This window comes from Nicotiana attenuata, unplaced genomic scaffold (assembly GCF_001879085.1).
Source record: "Nicotiana attenuata strain UT unplaced genomic scaffold, NIATTr2, whole genome shotgun sequence".
NCBI classification, from domain to species: domain Eukaryota; kingdom Viridiplantae; phylum Streptophyta; class Magnoliopsida; order Solanales; family Solanaceae; genus Nicotiana; species Nicotiana attenuata.
Window position 1 is genome coordinate 1,826,254 of NW_017670241.1, and position 9,530 is coordinate 1,835,783.

Here is a 9,530-nt window from a genome sequence, read left to right on the forward strand (position 1 = left end):
AGGATCACGGTGCGTTTTACACTTAGACCCTTTGCACTATAGGGAGTGCAGACTTTGCTAAAGCTTTATGTGATCTAGGGGCAAGCATCAACGTTTAATGCCCTACTCAATTTTTCAAGACTTTGGGAATTGGGCCACCGAGGCCAAATTCCATGCGATTGCAAATGGTAGACAGATCAATGAAGCGACCATTGGGTATTGTTGATGATGTGCTCGTCCGGGTGGTACAAATTTATCTTGTCCAGCTGATTTTGTGATCTTGGATTAGTGAGGTAGATTATGAGGTCCCGATCATATTAGGGAGACCTTTCCTTGCTACGGGGAAGGCTCTAGTGGATGTGGAAGCAGGGGAACTCACTTTCAGGGTGGGTGATGAAAAAGTCATTTTTCATGTGTGCAAGTCAATGAAGCAGCCCAATTGTACAGAAGTGTGTTCATTTGTGGATCTTGTCACAGCTGTGATAATTGATGATACCAGTGCAATGATCAATGTGGAGGACCCTTTGGAGGCCGTATTGTTGAATCTTGATGTCAATGATGATGAGGGCTGAGTGAAGTGCGTGAATGCTTTACATGGAATGGGCTCTTATTCTTATGAGCCTAGGAAACTCTCTCTGGATCTTGAAAATAGAAAGACCCCTCNACCGCGGTCAATTTTGTGCGGTCCGCACTAACCCCGCAGGGGAATTTTTTTCTAGATTTTTCAGCTTAGTATAAATAGCTTCTTTTTCCATTTTTAGGGTATCAGATATTGTAATTAAGGAGCTGCGCTCGTGGGTTCGACTTTCTAAGCCATTTTGGGCAATTTTATCTACTTTTCATCATTGAATCTTGTTATTTAACTTAATGATTAATTAATATGAGATTATCTTCATCTATTTCTTGCTTTTCTTCTTTAATTATGAGCAGCTAGACCCATAAGCTAGGGTTATGGCTCAACCCTAGTGTGGGTAATTGATGGGTCTTGTAATTTAGGGCTAAATTGACTATGGGTGTTTGTTATTTGGGCCAATTTCATGGTAAATTTCTGAATTAGTGGTTGCAAACACTAGTTTGTATTGAGTTGACTTGAGCTCTTCTTGAGAAAGAGAGCCTAAGTCTCCGAAATTTGTCCAACAATGAATTGGGGCGTACTCAAGAGATTGATAGCCCCAATTGAAGGGTTAAATGTCGAGAGAGTAATACCCGAATTGAACCCTAGTTGCTTGTGCAAATTTACATACCCAATTGGTTTTGAGAAAGCCAATTCGGGAAAAATCACTCAAACCACCGAGAGGTGTAGAGGGGTAAAGTCTTGAAACAGTTATAACATACTCCCCAAACGTGTCAAACGTGCCTTAGATTCAAGTACCCGTCAATTGACCACCTAGGCGGTAGTCACTACCCTAGTGCCTTTTAAACCTATTTGAACAACTCGTAGCATTATAACTCTTAGCATAATTTAGTTGCAATTACCATTTGTAGATTGATAAGAGTAGAAGTAAATAAAAACCCCAAAAATGAATAGAAGTGTAATTAAGAACACATACACAATTCTACACTAGATAGATACTCGATTCCAAATTCTAGCTCTCTATGGATATCGATCCTGACCCTAAATCGGGTAAAAGCTGCTCCGACCCTCTCTCGCTACTTAAACAGTAGTACGAAGTAGGCTGCGGTCACTTTTTGGCGCCGTTGCCGGGGAGCTAACGGTTTTGGCTATCTATTTAGTTAGATTTGTGTTTTGTTCTTCTTTCCTTCTTGTTACTAATTTGTGTGTGTCAATACTTCAGGTACCAAAATGGCTTTAAATGCTAATGACCCTCTTGGAAATGTGAATGCGGGGGGAGGAGGTAGATGACATTGGAGAAGAAGAGGTGCCTCTTATACCTCAAGGACAACGTAGAGGCCACCAGGCCAATGCTAATGACAATATTCCAGACCCTCCTCCGCCACCTCCAAGAGTGGCTCCCAGAGTTCTTCCCAACCAAGGCTATGCGAGTGCTATTGTTCCGCCCCGGATTCGGGCGGGCAATTTTCAAATAACAAACGTGATGCTGACATTGTTGGAGCAGCGCGGGTGCTTCACGGGTGCCCCCACTCAAAATGCCTACAAACATCTCAAGGGGTTCGTTGATACCTGTTGGGGGAGTAAGCAAACCAATGTGTTTGAGGATGCACTTCGATTGAGGCTTTTCCCTTTCTCACTTAGGGGGAAAGCATTGGACTGGCTTGAGTGACTTCCCAACCATTCCATCACAACTTGGGATGAGTTGGCGGATAAGTTCATTGCCAAATTCTTCTCACCAGGGCACATGGCAGCACTACGGGATGAGATCTTAGCCTTCAAGCAGGAGCCTACCGAACCATTCCATGAGATTTGGGAGCGATATAGAACTATGGTGAAGGAATGCCCCAACAATGATATGACAGAGGCAATGATACAACAAACCTTCTATCAGGGCATTTATACAACGAATCAATGCATAGTGAACCAATTGGCTGGGGGTAATTTCATGAAGCTGCCTTATGATGAAGCTTGTGAGATTCTTGATGAAATGGCTGACACATCCTCCGCTTGGCAAAGTAGAGCCAATGTGCCTCAGGGGACCCCACGGTTACTCATTTGCATAAAGAACTACATGACCATGGACAGGCTATAGCAGAACTTACAACAACAAAGAACCAATTAGCAAAGACACAGTTGCAACAAGTTCAGAATCCTCGCCAAGTGAATGCTATGGAGGGTATTAACATGCTAGTGAACCAAAGAAGGCGAAGAGGTCAACAGAACCAAGGGAATTCGGATCAATTTGACAATGATGGTAATGGATTTCAAGATGATGGCTATGATGAGAAAAATGAAGAAGTGCAATACGTGAATAATTACCAAGGTCAAAGAGGCAATTCTTCCAACCAACAACAACAATGGCGATCCCAGGGCAATTGGGGTAACCAACATCAAGGAAACAATAATTGGAACAATCAACATCAAGGGAACAACAATTGGGGAAATCAAAATAACAACCGCAACAATCAAGGAAACTAGGGCAACAACAACAATTGGGGTGGAAGCAATAACAACCAAGGTGGGTGGAACAATAACCAAGGGAATAAGGGGCAAGGCTTTCAAAGGCCCCAAATGTACCAACAACCGAGCAATCCACCACCTTTTCCTTCCAGGGTCCTAGTTCATCAAACAATGAAATGGGTAGAATTGAAATGATGTTCGAACAAATGATGAAAAAGAATGCGGATTCCAATGCGCAATTCGCTTCTCATAACACTTCAATTAGGAATTTGGAGGTGCAACTAGGTCAAATCTCTCAGTCCTTGAATACACGCCCTAAGGGTGCTCTACCAAGTGATACGGTAGTGAACCCAAAGGGTGGAAACAACCATGTTATGGCAGTAACTACAAGGAGTGGAAGAGGCGGTGATGTGAATGCCTCCAAACAAAAGCAAGTTTTGGGTGATGAAGTTGAGTTGCAAGAAGATGAAGTTCCTTTGGTGGTTGAGAATGTGGTTGATGAGAATGTGAATCAAGAAGTGAGAATTGATATCCAAGATGCCGAGGTGGAAATGCAAAATGACGTGAACCCGTCTAGGGAACACGTATTGACATGCCGAAGCCGGTTGTACCAAAAGCCAAGGCACCCTTGCCTAGGCCCCCTCCACCTTATCCTCAAAGGCTAGACAAGCAGAAAAATGAGAATCAGTTTAAAAAGTTCATTGACATGATGAAGAGCTTATCCATCAACGTGCCTTTAGTGGAGGCTTTGGAGCAAATGCCTGGCTATGCTAAATTCATGAAACATTTGGTTACAAAGAAAAGATCAATGGACTGTGAAACTATCAAGATGACCCACCAAGTTAGTGCTATAGTGCATTCAATGGCTCCGAAGTTGGAGGATCCCGGTGATTTGACAATACATTGCACTATTGGGAGTGCAGACTTTGCTAAAGCTTTGTGTGACCTAGGGGCAAGTATCAATTTGATGCCCTACTCAGTTTTCAAGACTTTGGGTATTGGGCCACCAAGGCCAACTTCCATGAGATTGCAAATGGCAGACAGATCAATGAAGCGACCATTGGGTATAGTTGATGGTGTGCTTGTCCGGGTGGACAAATTTATCTTGCTAGCTGATTTGTGATCTTGGATTGTGAGGTAGACTATGAAGTTCTGATCATATTGGGGAGACCTTTCCTTGCTATGGGGAAGGCTCTAGTAGATGTGAAAGCAGGGGAACTCACTTTCAGGGTAGGTGATGAAAAGGTAGTCTCTCATGTGTTCAAGTCAATGAAGCAGCCCAATTGTACCAAAGTGTGCTCATTTGTGGATCTAGTCACGACTGTGATAATTGATGATACTAGTGCAATGATCAATGTGGAGGACCCTTTGGAGGCCGTATTGTTGAATCTTGATGTCAATGATGATGCGGGCCGAGTGGAGTGCGTGAATGCTTTACATGGAATGGGCTCTTATTCTTATGAGCCTAGGAAACTCTCTTTGGATCTTGAAAATAGAAAGACGCCTCCAACAAAGCCTTCAATTGAGGAACTTCCGGTGTTGGAGTTGAAGCCATTACCTCCATACCTCAGGTATGAATTCTTGGGCTCTAATTCAACTTTACCAGTCATTCTTTCCTCTTGTTTTACTAACATGCAGGTAGATGCCACATTGGCGGTGCTAAAAAAGAAGAAAAAGGCAATTGGATGGACTCTAGCTGATATTCGGGGAATAAGCCCCGCATTCTGTATGCACAAGATTATTCTTGAAGATGATGCAAAACCCTCCTTAGAACATCAAAGGAGGTTGAACGAGGCAATGCAAGAAGTTGTGAAAAAAGAGGTGATCAAGTGGTTAGATGCCGAGTGGTGTATCCTATCTCTGACAGCTCATGGACTTCACTGGTGCAGTGTGTGCCAAAAAAGGGTGGTATGAAGTGGTGACCAATGCTAATAATGAACTTATTCCAACCCGGACAGTGACCGGATAGAGGGTGTGCATGGACTACCGCAAGCTGAACAAGGTGACCCGCAAGGATCACTTCCCATTGCCTTTCCTGGACCAGATGCTTGATCGCCTTGCTAGGAGTGCCTTCTATTGTTTCTTGGATGGTTATTTAGGGTACAATCAAATTTTGATAGCTCCAGAGGATCAGGAGAAGACAACCTTTACTTGTCCATATGGCACCTTTGCTTTCTCTCGGATGCCCTTTGGGTTGTGCAATGCATCGGCGACATTCCAATGGTGTATGATGGCCATTTTCACCGATATGGTGGAAGATATTTTGGAGGTGTTCACGGACGACTTCACTGTTGTGGGTGATTCATTCGATGAGTGTCTGAAAAATCTGGATAGAGTGTTGGCCCGGTGTGAAGACACCAATCTTGTGCTAAATTGGGAAAAATGCCACTTCATGGTTGAAGAGGGCATAGTTTGGGGTCATAAAATTTCAAAGAATGGTATTGAGGTTGACAAAGCCAAAATTGAGATAATTTCAAGACTTCCTCCCTCCACTTCTGTCAAGGGGGTTAGAAGTTTTCTTGGGCATGCGGGGTTCTACCGGCGATTTATCAAGGACTTCTCGAAGGTAGTGAATCCTCTATGCAAGTTGCTAGTAAAGGATACAAAGTTTGTGTTTGATGAGAGATGTATGCAAGCCTTTGAACATCTCAAGCATAAGTTGACCACCACCCCGATCATTACCGCACCCAATTGGAGCTTGCCTTTCGAGCTCATGTGCGACGCGAGTGATGTTGCGGTTGGGGCAGTTTTGGGTCAAAGAGTGAACAAAATATTTCATCCAGTGTACTATGCAAGCAAGACAATGAATGAAGCTCAAAGGAACTACACGGTAACTGAGAAAGAATTGTTGGCTATTGTGTTCGCAATGGAAAAATTTCGGCCATATCTTATGGGAGCCAAAGTCATAGTGCACACTGATCATGCAGCTCTTAGATACTTGATGACAAAGAAAGACTCCAAAGCTAGACTGATGCGATGGGTCATATTACTTCAAGAGTTTGATTTGGAGATAGTGGACCGGAAAGGTAGCGAAAACCAAGTGGCGGATCATTTATCCCACTTGGAGGAGGAAGGAAGGCCGTGGGATGGCCTAGAGATCAATGATGCATTTCCAGATGAGCAGCTACTTTCTGTGTCGATGAGTGATATGCCATGGTTTGCGGACATTGCTAATTTCCTTGTGACTGGCATCATCCCGTGTGAGCTCTCTTCTAACCAAAGGAAGAAGCTAAAACAGGATAGTCTGGACTTCTATTGGGATGAGCCATACCTGTTCAAGATTTGCACCGACGGAGTGATCCGGAGGAGGAGCAATCTAGCATTCTAGAGGCTTGTCATTCCTCCCCCTATGGTGGCCATCATGAAGGGGCGAGGACGGCTTCGAAAGTTCTAAGTTGTGGATTTTATTGGCCAACTTTGTACAAAGATGCAAGTGATTTGGTGAGAAGGTGTGACCAATGTCAAAGAGCGGGCGGTATTTCGAAGAAAGATAAGATGCCTCTAAACTTCATTTTAGAAGTGGATATCTTTGATGTATGGGGTATCGATTTCATGGGCCCGTTTGTAAGCTCTTGCGGAAAAACCTACATTCTTGTAGCAGTTGATTATGTCTCAAAACGGGTCGAGGCCGTGGCTTTGCCCAACAATGAAGCTAGGAGTGTGGTTGCATTTCTAAAGAAAAGCATTTTGACAAGGTTTGGCACTCCTCGTGCAATTATAAGTGATGGAGGATCGCATTTTTGCAATAGAGCTTTTGACACCTTGCTTGCCAAGTATGGTGTCAACCACAAAGTGTCTACTCCTTATCATCCTCAGGCGAGTGGCCAAGTTGAAGTCTCAAACAGGGAAATCAAGAATATTCTGTCTAAAACGGTCAATGCAAATAGGACAGATTGGTCTAAGAAGCCGGATGATGCTCTATGGGCGTATAGGACTGCTTACAAAACTCCGATTGGTATGTCTCCGTATCGGTTGGTGTTCGGGAAAGCTTGCCATTTACCGGTTGAGTTAGAGCATAAGGCCAAGTGGGCCTTGAGAAAGTTGAACCTTGATTGGGATGTGGCTGCAAATCTCCGTGTTGAGCAACTCAATGAACTTGATGAATTCTGTTTTCATGCCTACTCCAGTTCATCCTTGTACAAGGACAAGATGAAGTACCTTCATGACAAATATGCTCGTGGAAAGGAGTTTAGAGTAGGTGATTTGGTGCTCCTGTTCAACTCTCGGTTATGGTTGTTTTCGGGAAAGCTAAAGTCAAAGTGGAGCGGACCTTTTGAGGTAGTGTTTGTGACCCCGTTTGGTGCCCTTGATTTGAAGAACAAAAATGGGGAGATTTTCCGGGTTAATGGTCACGGGGTCAAGCACTACTTGGGAAAGTTTGATGATAGTCATGTGGTGGCACTTGTTCATTTCAAATGATTGGATGGTAACATGCGTCGTGCCGTGACGTTAAATCAGGCGCTTCTTGGGAGGCAACCAATGTGTTTTTCTTCTTGTTTTTCTTTGTTTTTCATTGTAAGATAGGTTTTATTTTAGACTAACTAGTTGTGAGATGCTACAGGATGGTGTTAATACAGTGCAGGACATGGTGGACAAAATATTCAGGTCTCTGAAGTTTTCAATGCGGCCGCACTACATTTAGTGCGGACCGCACTGAAGAAAGGGTGAAAATAGCAACTCTCTGAAGTTTGCCACCGCGGCCACAGTCCATTTTGTGCGGTCCGTGGTGGACCACTGCGGCCGCATTCCATTTTGTGCGGACCGCAGTGGTTGCCTTCTCAAGCTTTGAAACATGCTAAGTGATGCGGACCGCAGTCGATTTTGTGCGGTCCGCACTGGGCTGGTAAGATGGGCCCCAGGTCCTTTTCTATAAATAGGGCCTGAGGCCCTCCTGTTACATTTTTCGAAACCTTGACTCTCAGAACCTCTAAAAACAATGTTCATCATTTCATTTACTTGCAATTAACTGTTTGGACTTTATCATCTTCATTGCTTCTTACATCTGGTAACATCACATTCTTTTTAATTGTTTTAATTTTGTTATTTCTCTTTTACTTCTTGTTTTCTTGCTTGTTATCATGTTCTCCCCGTATTTCTTTAATTTTGGTAGGATTAGGTTAGTTATTTTTGTGGGTAATGTGGGCTTAAGTAATTAAAATCAGAGGGCAACTACTTAGGTGTTAAAATTGGACTTTAGGTCAAAACACATGGAACCCTAAGTTAGTGCGGCTTCTGGGCACTCAGTGCGGACCGTGGTCGATTCTGTGCGGTCTGCGGTGCCCTTGTGTGGTCCGCAGTAACATTTTGTGCGAACCGCATTGCTGAAAGACTTGAAAGCTAAACTTTGGGGACTGCGGCCGCACTACATTTTGTGCGGTCCGCATTGGTCCCAATGCGGCCGCACTACATTTTGTGTGGTCCGTGCAACATGGATACAGAGAGTGGGTAGTCTGAACCCCACCTCTGTGCGGACCGCATTACCATTTTGTGCGGTCCGCATTGACCTCTGTGCGACCGTACTCAATTTTATGCGGTCCGCACTACATAACTTCTGCAACTGTCTGCAATTCTTTCTGCAAATCTGCTCTTCACTGCTTCTACTGATACTAACAAGCTTATTGGAAATTAGAATTATGATTTAAGAGTATCCATTAACTATAGTCTAAAAGATATAGACCATCAATCAGTTGATTCGTTCTAATTCATTGAATTAATACATTATAAAAATATCAGAAAAAGAAGGGAACGTTGTTTTTGCAAACATGAATCGAATTTTTTTTTCACAATTTTTACGCAAAATTGTATCTTTATCCCGGAGCCTCGAAGGAAAGAAAAATCGTTCTTTGCTTTGACTTTGATGAAAAATTTTCAGTTAAAATGGATTGGTCGTAACTATCCAATAATGGAATATGGATTATGACTGACTCGCTATTCACTCGGTTTTTAGGTCATAATCGTTATGTAGGAGAGATGGCCGAGTGGTTGAAGGCGTAGCATTGGAACTGCTATGTAGGCTTTTGTTTACCGAGGGTTCGAATCCCTCTCTTTCCGTACCTTCGCTTAATTCACCAATTTTACTAACAAGAAGGGCTCAAATAGCAATGGATACCATTGTTTTGCTTTTGCAGACAATGGTGAAACAACAAGGTAAAGGCTCTAAACAACCAGGCAGAGGAGAATCCTCCCAGGGAGGGAAACAGAAAATGATAAGACTGACTCCTCAAGCCCGGCAAAATATTAAGAAGACAAGAAAGTTGATAAAAGCCGTTGATAGAGCTGCTTCCCAGTCCTTGGGGAGTGAGTATGAGCCCTCCCGGGAGATTTCTTCAGACTCCGTGCCAGAGTACATCGAAGACTAGCCGGAGAGGTTCAGGCTAAGAGACACACCTCCAGCATCCCCCACTGCCTAAGCGTCAGTGAATGTTTCTTCTGGGTCGTCTGAAGGCCCAGCTGAAGGTAGTGAGGAATAATCCACCTCTCCCACAGCTTCAGTATCCGGAGAGGGTGCAGTAGGAGA

General features: G+C 43.6%; 1 non-coding gene across 1 annotated transcript; it reads left to right on the top strand.

The window, feature by feature from the left end:
* The first annotated feature begins 8,977 nt into the window (after positions 1 to 8,977).
* TRNAS-GGA lies at positions 8,978 to 9,064 on the top strand. Its single transcript has one exon. It is a non-coding gene; the product is annotated as a tRNA-Ser (tRNA).
* Positions 9,065 to 9,530: the final 466 nt, after the last annotated feature.